Source organism: Parasteatoda tepidariorum, chromosome 5 (assembly GCF_982258835.1).
Source record: "Parasteatoda tepidariorum strain Cologne lab strain chromosome 5, Ptep-v5.0, whole genome shotgun sequence".
Lineage (NCBI taxonomy): Eukaryota > Metazoa > Arthropoda > Arachnida > Araneae > Theridiidae > Parasteatoda > Parasteatoda tepidariorum.
In genome coordinates, this window is record NC_141759.1 from 29797963 (window position 1) to 29811252 (window position 13290).

The window sequence follows — 13290 nt, forward strand, 5'->3', positions numbered from 1 at the left end:
TTATTTACACACTTAAGTGTTTTTTTAAACGGTAATAATGAAACAGTGTGATAAATTTCTCAATTAACTTTTCAAGAATTTTTAATTTTGTCTTTTTTTTAAATATCAATGCTCTTTGAAATTATATTCTCACTTTTGACGATTCAGCAATCCTTGAGCTATTTTCGTTAATTTTGAGAAATATTTAGTCACAAAATCAAGTGATTTATGACGAAATGCGAATATCCATTTTTTAATTTAATTAATTTAAATATCCATTTTTTATCTAGATGCGCAAAGTGCGTACTGAATTCCATAAAAGAGTTCATAGACAAATTAGACAGATTACAAAGCCATAATTAGATAGACATTACATTACATTACATACATACATTACATTACATCACATACATTACATAGACATAGGTCATAGACAAATTAAAGTCTCTAAGTCTTCCTGGGGCTTGATCACCTATTAATTATTACAATGAAACAGTTCAAATTTAAAACATTTTATGGTCACCAAAAAATCCTTTAACGTTTCAATTTCGCTTAAAGTTTATTGAATCATTATAGTGTAATAAATACTATCTCCGTTATCTTCCATTTAAAAATATTTTTAACTCAATAAAAATAATTAAAATCACACTGAGTGAGAAAGAAGGTTTTTTATTTCTAATGCCTCCATGGGTAGAGATTTCGTCACTTCAGGCATTTACAGGGCAGATTTGTTGGGCACTCTTTCAGGGGCACCGTATTAGGTGGGCCAATGTTCTCCCACAGTAAGGACAGATAGTACAGAGAATGAAACAATATCCATGACTTGCCAGGAATCGAGCCCAGAACCTTTCTGCTGCAAGTCCAGTTCCCTGACTCCTACACAGTCCGGTCGGCCAGAGAAATAGATTTTATGAGACATTTTATCATTTCACACAAACCTTAAATTTTTTTAATTTTTAGGATTATATTTTTTCCACAAAAAACTATTTAACGATAGCTGGTTTCAATATTTAGGCCCAATTTTAATTGGTTATGCGGTGCACCTACCGAAAATTACTGTAATCGAATAAAAAATACTAATTTGTTTAGAAAAAATTCATCTTCCCGTAATTTTAATTTCGTTCTAGCGGAAAAAATAATTCGCCAATACTTTCGCCAAAACACAATTTTATTCGCTAAATTTACGATTTAATCGCATTTGGCGAAATGGCGATTGTTTAGCTCGAGCCCTGTACATTATATTAAAAAAATATGCCTACACAGTGCATAAAAATATATTATGAAGATTAAATTAATTACATTTGAGTTTTTATTAGAAATAGTTACCTTGATTTATTTCCCCGCTAAAATATGAGCTTTTTATTATATATTACGAATTAAACACGTTTTTAAATATCAAAAACAATTTTGAATGTAAATCAATAAAAATGTTTTAACTGTTTGTGTTGGATCCGAAATTTTGATTATTAAAATCTTTCAAAACTGGGCACTTGAGTTTCAATTAAAGTTACAAAAAGTTTCAACTTCTTAGAAAATAATGCAGCTGGAAAGATAATTTTAATTGTTCAAGAATAAGAAGAAAAAAAAAGAATTGTAATAACTATTTTACAAGTTTTTTCTTCAAGGAATGCATTTGTTTATATTACAAGAGATTTTATTCTGTTTGTTTCATAGTTTTTTTTCACTTCAAAGACTTTTGTGTTTACTTAAATCTTAAAAAAATCAGCTTACAAAATATGGAAAAAATTCTCATTTAAAACGCCCTAGTTCATAAAGAAAAAGTAAATAATGACTTTTATTGTAGAAAATGACAACTTTCGTCTTTTTATATCACATGTAATTTTCCTTTTTGTATTCATCACGTCTTTTAAAATTGTTTCTTACATGAAAAAAGCGAAAAAGTATAATTGTATTTATTTTTCAAAAGGCATATGAAAACAAAAGTGTCCCTTATTCTTTTGCCTTTCTTCTCAGTTTCAACATTAAGGAAATAGATTTTTTTGTCTTGTATTTGTGACGTGCATTGTATATCCTTTAGAACATATATTTTATTGATTTGAAGAATATTATTGAATAAAGAGACTCAAATAGACATGTTTACAAATTGTTGTTGTTGTCATCGGCCATTAAGGCAGAGGAGGTGCCTTTGCTCTTGTTTTTCAGTGGCGCCATCTATGGTCAATAATTCGACTTCTGAAACACCCATACGTCACACCAGTTTATAGGACGGACTCATTCATGCATTCATTCTTCCACAAATCGTAATTTTGACCGGAAGCAGAGAATGATCAAATTCCAATTCAGTACCCCCAGTATTGATTTGTTATGAGAACATCGAGGACTTTGTAACCCGACAGATTTAGCTAGCGCAAGTCACCATTTACTACACGTCTTTGACCAGCTGGATTTTAACTCCCGTTCTCACAAGCGTAAGTCCAGCGCCCTGCCAACCAGGCTATCCCAGAAATAAGGAATTATCAAATGGTTCTCCTTAGTCATAGGACCCCTTGGGTTTATTTACCGCTAGGGTTCCCAAAGTATGTTCCTATGCACCCTGGAATGCCTCAGGATAAGACTTAGGGGTGATATTTGGTGTCCGTGTCTAATATTGATCGTTCTCTTTTGCTGTAGAAAATTTAAAAAATAAAGGTATAGTATATTGTTAAAGGAAATTTGGAATTTTTGTTACCTTCAGAATATTTCTTCTCGGATTAAAAAAAAATCTGCTAAAATAATCGGACTGTATGGCAATGCTATTTGTGGTTAAGAAAAGGAAACATAATTCTGGTAATAAAAACCAAAATATGCGGTATTTAAACTATTGATTTGGTAATTTTTCCGTTCATATTATATTGGTTTGCCTGAAATTCTGGTTTTTTTTTAAATTGCAGTTCTTATTACCTCACATTTAGTAAGAGACGCAATATAGAAAAGTAAGTTTAACCAAATAATGGTGTTTATTTGATGCTCTAAGCAATCATGATGAAATTACCAAAGTTTTTCTCGTTTGCCAATTTTTTATCACAGATTAAAGAGCCATTTTTCTTGTTAATTTTACTAAAATCATTACCAAAAGTAAAAATTAACCAAGCTTTTGGTGTTTCTATAGAGTTATAAACACGATAAATGCTTTCATATTCTAATAATTTTGAAAATATCTTTTTTTATCAGTGTAAAGATCATGTATTGTAAAAGATTAAAGTAGATATTTAAAGCTATATTCGACGATTTAAAAAGTTATGTAATGAGTAAGCAAACACACCCATCCCTCGAGATGAGTTTCCAATGCCTTCAAGTGTGGATGGTAGTTTATCTTTATTTATGAATCCTCATACATTAATTAACTTTTTATTCATAATAATTATTTTCCGTTAACGTAAAGAATTCTGTCTAAAATTGCAGAAAAAGTACCTGTCGCGAGCATTCCGGCACTTTTTTACAGCAAAATCCTTAACCGCAATCCACATCCTAGCATGTTACAGAATAAAAGAACTACATAGTCTTGATTTTAACCATCAATAATTCCATTACGAATCATTATGTTTTTGATCGTGACCTGCATATGTAACCATCCCCCAAATGTAGGAATGAATTCGGATTGATTTATGATGGTCCACCATAAGATTAGCAACTTGTTTTGATGGTTTGTTCATGTTGAACCATAGGAAATTTTCATCATAGTTTCTTAAAAGTCAAATGTAGGAACGATCATGAACCACCATCACCCCGACGTAGGAATTTGGACTGATTTATGATTGACAAACATAGAAAAACAAACAAATTGTTTGGATGGTTTATTCCTGAGAAACAACAAGAATTCCCACTAAACCGTCACGAAAATGCATAGTTTAAACCATCATGAATCATCGTGAATCATCCTCGATTGTTGGTCCATGAGAAACAAAATTCTCTTGATGGTTAATCATTGTAGGGTATCAAAGTAGCATTTTCTATCATGGAATGAAGGAAGTTTGTTGGCATATTAGAAACCATGAACGCATAATGGAAAATGCTGCATGATGGTGATCATCGAATGATGTTGGACCATCATGAATCGCACTGAAACCAACTTAAACCATCGAAATGTTTTTATGGGACCATCAAGAAGTTTGACTTGGGTAGCCAAACTTTTAACTTAATCATACCGGTAACTACTACGAAATTTCCGTAGTTTCTAAAAAAATGTTTTTCTAAAAACCATGAAAGCATAATGGAAAATGTTGCATAATGGTGTCCATCAAAGGATGTTGGAGCATCATGGATCACAATTGAACCAACATAAACCATCGAAATGTTTTGATGGGTCCATCAAGAAGTTTGACTTGGGTAGCCAAACTTTTAACTTAATCATACCCGTAACTACTACGAAATTTCCGTAGTTTATAAAAAAATGTTTTTCTGAAAACCATGAAAGCATAATGGAAATTGTTGCATAATGGTGTCCACCAAAGGATGTTGGAGCATCATGGATCACAATTGAACCAACATAAACCATCGAAATGTTTTGATGGGACCATCAAGAAGTTTGACTTGGGTAGCCAAATTTTTAACTTAATCATACCCGTAACTACTACGAAATTTCCGTAGTTTCTAAAAACACTTTTTCTAAAAACCATAATGGAAAATGTTGCATGATGGTGTCCATCAAAGGATGTTGGACCATCATGAATCGCAATTGAACCTACATAAACCATCGAAATGTTTTGATGGGATCATCAAGAAGTTTGACTTGGGTAGCCAAACTTTTAACTTAATCATACCCGTAACTACTACGAAATTTCCGTAGTTTCTAAAAAAATTTTTTTTCTAAAAACCATGAAAGCATAATGGAAAATGCTGCATAATGGTGTCCATCAAAGGATGTTGGAGCATTATGGATCGCAATTGAACCAACATAAACCATCGAAATGTTTTGATGGGACCATCAAGAAGTTTGACTTGGGTAGCCAAACTTTTAACTTAATCATACCCGTAACTACTACGAAATTTCCGTAGTTCCTAAAAAGTTTTTCTAAAAACCATGAAAGCATAATGGAAAATGTTGCATAATGGTGTCCATCAAAGGATGTTGGACCATCATGAATCACAATTGAACCAACATAAACCATCGAAATGTTTAGATGGGACCATCAAGAAGTTTGACTTGGGTAGCCAAACTTTTAACTTAATCATTCCCGTAACTACTACGAAATTTCCGTAGTTTTTAAAAAGAGTGTTTCTAGTAGAAACAAAGGCAGTTTATTATTATTTCCAACGATATGAATATAAATATTTTTGTTCACATGTAAATAACATACATATAAAATGTCAGATTGAGAATTGATCAAGCTGTATAGTCTTGATAACGTTTTAATAAAGCTTATATTTATTTTTACAAATTTTGGCTTTAATTCGCTACCAGTGATACATATATTTCGTTGGACTATATGCTTGATGCACTAATTAGCCGTAAAGATAACTGAGTCAAAATAAGCAAGATACTGTAAACGGTACAATAAAAATGGTTTACAGTTTTATTTGCAGATTTTATTTATCAGAGTATTTTTCGGCAATGAAGGAATCATTAATATTTTAGTGTAAGGGACAAAGTTACATAATTATCTAATTACAATTAATTGTATTAAAACATGCTGTTACTTAATTACCCAAATATAATTACATATAATTACATTATTACTAAATTACAATTGTCTTTCTGTAAACATTTAGTTTCGTGAACAAAGGCTAAAGTTTTCTTAAAACATATGACTCTATTTGCAGACTACCATTTGTCTATATTTTCAAGGCACACTAAGCCACTAAATGTAATTCTATTTCTTTTACGATGTCACCTAATATTTGCTTTCTTAGAAAAACCGATTAGGATTTTTCTGGTGGGCAAATCGAATGAATATTGCCAATCAAGCATTTTATCTCGTAATTCCCTTATCAGAGAAATTAAGCTGCTTGCTTCGGACATGGATAAGGATCTCAAGTGTAACTGAAGGTTATTAAGCCGGATATCTATAAATGCAGGACATTTCCGTAAAATCCTTAGCTTGTTACAGCAACATTTTGCTTTTATTCTAAAAGTATTACAATAGAAGTCATTAGAATAATATTTTTAATATCTAATATTAAATTACATATTTTTCTCCTTTTCACCTCATTCAACATTACATAAAATGGTTCTACAATTTTAAAAATTAATTATAAATTCAAAGTTATAGATATGTACCTTGTGCAGCGCTTGCCTAGTAAACCAGTTTGATTATTTTCGCAAAAAATTAAAATTAGTTTCAAAATTCGTCAACATTTGGCACTAATAACTAAGAACAGCTAGGTATACAACGAAGTTACCATCAACTACAGAAACATTAAGACATCAGCAACAAAAAACAAACATGAATAACCCACGCCAGCGCAAATAGTTTCAATTGGAATGGTCTGGCAGGCAATAGAAGACAATCTGTTAGAGTTTTTTTTATGACCAGCAGCAATATATGTTTAACCACTAATTTGTAAGCTTAAATTATCTCCGTTTTACCGTACGCAAAATAAAAAATGGACCATTTGCGAAACTTTTAATCTAATGATAGAATCTTCATACTCTAGGACTCTATCTTAAAGGTTCAAAGAGATGACTTTTAATATGCTAATTAATAAGTGCTGACGATTTTTTAAGTTAAGAAATCAGACACGAAAATGTACTTTCTCTGATTACTGACCTCCAAAATATTGAAGGCAAGCGCAATCTGAGAAATATGGACCTAATAGTTTGGTCAAGAGAGTAATCCAAAGTTTCTCCCCTTCAGTGAAAATTTCATTTTCTTGCGCGTTTCACCGCATCTCAAAAATTTAAGCGATTTGAAAAAAATTTTGCACACACTTATAAAAATTCACTTATCTAAATATAATACCATGCAAAATATATTTCGTAAATATATTTTTTATTATTTTATTTAATAATAATCGAAAAACTTTTGGATTGTAAGATATACAATTTCTTACATCAACTTAAAGGATGCAATTTTAAATAACTAAGTACAAAATTCAAGTGAAATCGGTTGAATAATTCCTGAGAATTCGAAGTTTAAAAAAGTCGTGTACTTTTAAAATTTGATTTTTCAGGAACTTATTCAACGGATTTCGTTCACATTTCGTATTTTGCCTTGTAAAATTACATTTTTCAAAATGACGCAAAACATTATGCATCTTACTATTCAAAATGTTTTCGACTGTTATAAAATAAAGTGGTAAAGAAATAATAAATATTTACTAAAAATTATTTTTTGCATGGAATTATCTTAGGATAAACGAATTTTATACAATATTTTTTCAACTCGTTTATAAAGTTTTCAGGATATGATGAAATACTCGAAAAGTAAAATTAGCATTAAGGGGTCCATATTTTGGATCCTTGTTCTGACGAAACTATGGGGATCACTTTCCCCAGGTAAAAACTCTCCCTATAGTTTGGGAGTAAGAAATACGAATTTGTCAAAAGATTGTATGTTTATTGAGAGAAAGTAGGTTTTTATGTCTGATTTCAAAACTTATAATATTGTCTGCATTAATTAATTAGCATATTTGATGTCACCCCCTCGAACCATTAAGTGTCCTAAAACGCGAAGATCCAATCGTTAGATCAAAAGTTATTCAGAGTAGTCCGTTTATTTTTCTGCCAACCGTATATTTCTACTAAGTGTGTACATTTCTATCTTTGCCCAATTCCTTCGTTCTTTTTCTGTTTGTACTGGTTTTTCGAAAAGTCAGTCATTGTTTGATAACACTGTATTTTATAGCGAATTTCATTCAGTTCTTATTGGGTACATCATTTATGTGAATTTAATGATAAAAATAGATAGGAAGATTTAGAACAAAAACTAATGAAAAGATTTCCCTAACTAAATCTCAAGATTAATTATTTAAAAAGCATATTTGACTTGTGTTATTCAATTAAGCTTACATCTGAATTAAGTAAAGAAATTAAATATAAAGTGGAAACGTATATAAAGTGGAAACGTAAACAGAAAATAATATTAATCCAAATAAATGGTTTTTATACCATGCTCTAAGGCAGTGATTCTCAACCTTTTTTTTGTGACGGCACACTTTTAACGATTTCGAAATTTGACGGCACACAATGAAAAAAATTAGTTTAAAAGTTATTTACTTAACTATAATACACTGTGTTAAATAGTTTATGATAATAATTTTGAATGTGAAATAAAGTACTACAAAAGCACATTTATTAAGGGATTAATTATTTCTTTCGACTAATTTTTTATTAGTTAATAACAGTTATTCATGTTTTTTGCTAGTTATTAATTGTTCGCTTGTTTGCTATAGCTAGTTTTTTTGCTGATTATTAATTCTTGTCAACTAGTGTTTTTGCTGATTATTAATTGTTAGCTTATTTTTTGTTAGTTTTTTTATAACTTTTAATTGCATAGCTTACTTTAATGATTAGCCTTTATTTAAGTTTGAAAGTTAATATTTAGCTTTGCTTTCCTTTGATAATTAATAATTTTAATGATCATTAAATTTCCTACTTATTTCAACATTTTTTAAAATTGTCAACGACAATTTAAACACTTCCTTCTTATTTTAAGATTGTCAGAGACAAGACAATCGCTGACAAAGATGTTCCCGCGGTTAAAGAGTGGAAAAATTATAATATACACTTTTCTTTAATTTAAACTTTACTCGTAATTAAAAAAGCATTATAATTTTTACTGTATCATTTCTAATATTTGGCGGCACATTTTAAGAATTTGGCGGCACATAACAGTGCCGCGGCACAGTGGTTGAGAATCACTGCTCTAAGGTATCATTATTAAATTATCACATTTAGCAAATTTTATCACACATTATAAAACCATATTTTATTGTTTAAATTTGTTAAAATCATTACCAAAGCTCTTTTGTAAAAATTATACCGAATTTTTTGGTGTTCTTATAGAGCCAGAAACACTGTAAGTTTTATCATATTCTAGTAGTTTTGACCATTCTTTTTTCACGGTTTAAAAATTACTACACGAGTAAAAAAATCCTACTCAATTATAAATTTGTTTTGCTCAAAAATGTCTAATTTCAAACAGCAAAATTAAAAACGATTAATACTTCAAAAAAGATATGGTATACTTTGTGCCATGTGGAAAGATAAGCAAAAAACAATTTGAATAAAGCACGAACAAAAATGTATAAAAGGACATACTATAGTTTCTGTTCCATAAACAAGAACTTTCTTCAGTGTTAATTTTTTAAATAAAGGCAATGAAGTAAAGAGACAATGCGAAGTGGTTAAACAAATAGGGACCGAGGAACAAGTTTGAACAATCAAATAACGAGGGGGAGATACTAAACAGGTGTTAGAGATATTAGAGGGAAATCCCAGTGTACAACAGATTAAATTAAAATAGACTTCCAAATATTGGGAAAAGGTGAGATATTCGAAAGATCAATAGCTAAATTCTTAAAATTTTTCAAAATATAGAATGATTCCCAAAAGTCAAGTTAGGAAGGTGCAGAGCACTGTTGAATGATTTTAGTAGAAGGAAAATCAAACCTGTGATTTGAATTCCAACTGTGTCGAGTAGTAGAAAATCGTTTAATGCTCACCCATGTCAGAAATTTTAGACGCTATATACGTTGGTCATAAAGAATGCATCTTAACGCAGCTAGTTGTAAAATTACAAATAAATATGGTGAAAGGTTATGGACATGGTTATGCTACAGAGAATGTTATATAGTGTTTTATTTTATGTTTTATTACATAACCGGAGTTCAGAAGCAGACCCATTTTTTGGATTTAATACTATCAATGTACCGTTTCCTTGTTATTTTGAGCCCAGTCAAAAAATAAATGTAGTTTGGGATCAATCATAGGGTTAAACTAGCTTTTGTGAAAAGAACTTTTAATGGAATGAATCTACCTATGCGTTACTTGGAGAATGTAACCATGGAAACTTTTCACGGTTGGCCCGATTGCAAGGGGATTAAACCTTGATCCATCTATCAGTGAGGATATTTTACATTAGCACTGTTTACAAGCCAGATATCACTGCTATTGAGCATATGTATCACGTCATTGAAGACGGGTGCTCTAGTCTCAAAGCCACCACATTTTGCTGCCGAATGCTTGGCAAAAAGGCGATAATGCACAGCCAGGAAGACCGTTAAGTTTTGAGCTAAATTATTTTAACCCAAAACTTAACGGTCTGTTGAGCAGTAGCTTAATTATTTTACAGATATGATGCAAAACGCATACATTATTAACATAAATGGATTCCAAAATTGTGTAATAATGAATTTTATCATTTAAAATCTGTATTTTGATTACATGTAACAACAACAAATAATTGTGACTGGATTATAACATATTTAACGAGTAAAAACTGCATTTATAGACTACATTTATTCATGCTAATATATAAATATATGTATATATATATATATATATATATATATATATATATATATATATATATATATATATATATATATATATATATATATATATATATATATATATTTATATATATATATATATATATATATATATATATATATATATATATATATATATTATTATTATATATATATATATATATATATATATATATATATATATATATATATATATATATATATATATATATATATATATATATATATATATATATATATATATATATATATATATATATATATATATATATATATAATTATAATATATTATTATAATTTTCTTCTTTTTCGATCAAATATATATTTTTTCATTTTTTTTTATTCAATTCAAGCTATAAGCACAACTTCAAATATTTTACCTCTTAACGAATTTTGTTAACTGTTTAATTATTGTACTTTTAAACCTAAACCGCATTTTGCAACACGCCGGTAAGTTTGATTACTTTTTACTTTTATTTCATGATCTCTTTCAACAAAATGTTATTTGTGATGTCGACACATATAAAGAATAATTTTTATCTTAGGATAATTATTCTTTATTCAGAAATATCGCATTAATTTATACCAATAGATGCGTCCTGATAACGACTATTGGTTTTCCCATTTTTTGTTTCTCTTTATATTAATTTTTATTTTATTATTTGTGTATATATATATATATATATATATATATATATATATATATATATATAATTTTTTTTGATACACCGTGTCTTAACTTTTCGAGCAAATTTCTGTATAAATTTTATATTTTTTAAAGAATGATTTTATTTTTTTTTTTTAAAAAATCAATTACTTTGAGAAGAAGAGAACTAAATAAAACATGAAAACCAGATTTATCTACAACAGTTCAGCTTGTTCCGTATCTTACACTCTCTCTGTGTGTGTAGAACCATGTCTTGGACGTTTTATAAAGAATCCATCAAGGAAAAGGATGACTTCATCCCTCCGGAGTCTGAATTTTGCAACAAAAACATGACGTCACGCAAATAGAATGAAATGAAATTTTTCTTGCATAGCGAAAATTGATTTCTGTCAGAAGTGATTCAGACATTCAAGTTTTTCAAATTGAAAACGGGAATCTTAAAAGGAAATCAATTTTTGATATGGAAGTAGCCAGATCCTTTTGAAATCCGAAAGCCTCCTATTTAGTATTTTAAAAAAAGGAAGAATATGTTTTGCATCATGAAAAGCATTTGATTTCTTTAAAAGTTTCATAACAAAATGTAAAAATGTCTGCGTTCGTGTTGTTTCGAATTTTGTAGGTGGGAAATTTGCAATAGGTTTCCGTATTTATGATAAATATTACACATTTAGCTCATAAATGAACTTAAATTAAAGTTGTGAGTCTAATTTATGTTCAGTTGAATGCAATAATTTATAAGTTAGTGTGCTGATAATGTATACAAGTTAAATGTGTAATATACAATGCATTTTGCGGACAGTCTGAATGAGAAAGAAACATGTTTAAAGTTTATCTTACTTATGATGCATATTCAATATGATTGACTAGACATATGTTATAAATTTGAAGAAAGAATCGTATTTAGTAGAAAAAACATACTTTCTTTTTTTTAAAAAAAATTAAGCTAGAAGTGAGAGAAAATCTGAATCTAAAATAACTTATTCAACATTTTTCATAATATATATACAATACAAATAATCGTGTATTGTAAATAAATATTGATGGATTCATAATGGTATTTATTAATTTTAATATTTTCCGTAAAATTAATAAAAAATCTTCGCTTTTCCCTAAGGAATCCGGCAATGGTAAGGAAATTTTTATGACATGATCCAGAACAAACATGACATAGGATAAAAATATGATATAGGATAAAAATTAACTAAAGATATGTTGTCCATTTTGTTCAATAACCTTTTTAATCTTCGTCTTCTAAATATTAGTACTATATATTCCAAATTGCAACATCCTCAAATTTTTTGAGGATCTATTGGGAACAGGTCCTCATAAATAATATGACAAAAACGCAAATCTATATTTCACAAATTCAGCGAAAGTAAATTTTGTGCTTGGTTTGATGACTTAAAAAATATTATGGTCAAAAATAAATGTTCAAATTTAAGGTTTACCTTACGAGATATTAATATTGAGTCCTCGCGCATAAAAACTTGATCATTAGGTCAAAAGTTATTGCTGGTGTTTCATTCTTTTTCTTTCCCTCATGGCATATTTATAATCACTGTGTTTTATTTTTTATTTTTTTTTCAAACTTTGATGCAAGAGTTAGTTAGTGAGCAAATCAGAGAATTTTTTTTTAATTTTGTATGTACATTCTACTTATGTAACAAGGTACTGGTACCTTCACTTCAGAAGTTGCATCGATGCAGTGAAGATTTTCAATCCTACGAAAATAATTATGAAACTTATTTCATAACTTGAAGGGAAAAAATTTAGCTCTAAAAATACTCCTGACAATAATAGGATTTTTAAACTCTTGCCTTTGATTTTTATAAAAACGTCCATTAAACCTTCTTGATATGTTTGTTAATTTGCCAATTTAATTGTTATTTAATTGTTATTTCATTTCTACTTTAAAAAATGTAGTGAGCTTGAACTTTCGGGTTTGCAACTATACAAACTTTTTAATAACTCGTACATCAAAAAAGGAGTTCTAAAAATGCATCTTACGTTATTATGCTTTTAATCTCTAGATTTAGTTGTCTAGAATGTTCAATAATGGTTCTTTGTAAGTTTGTCATGATGTTAATTTTATTGTTATTTTCTTACCATTTTGACTAATTAAGCTTTGAGCTTCTGGGTTTGTAACTATGCATTTCAATAAATTTTATGGAATGTGAATACTGAACTCTCAGCATATATCTAATTATTTTACT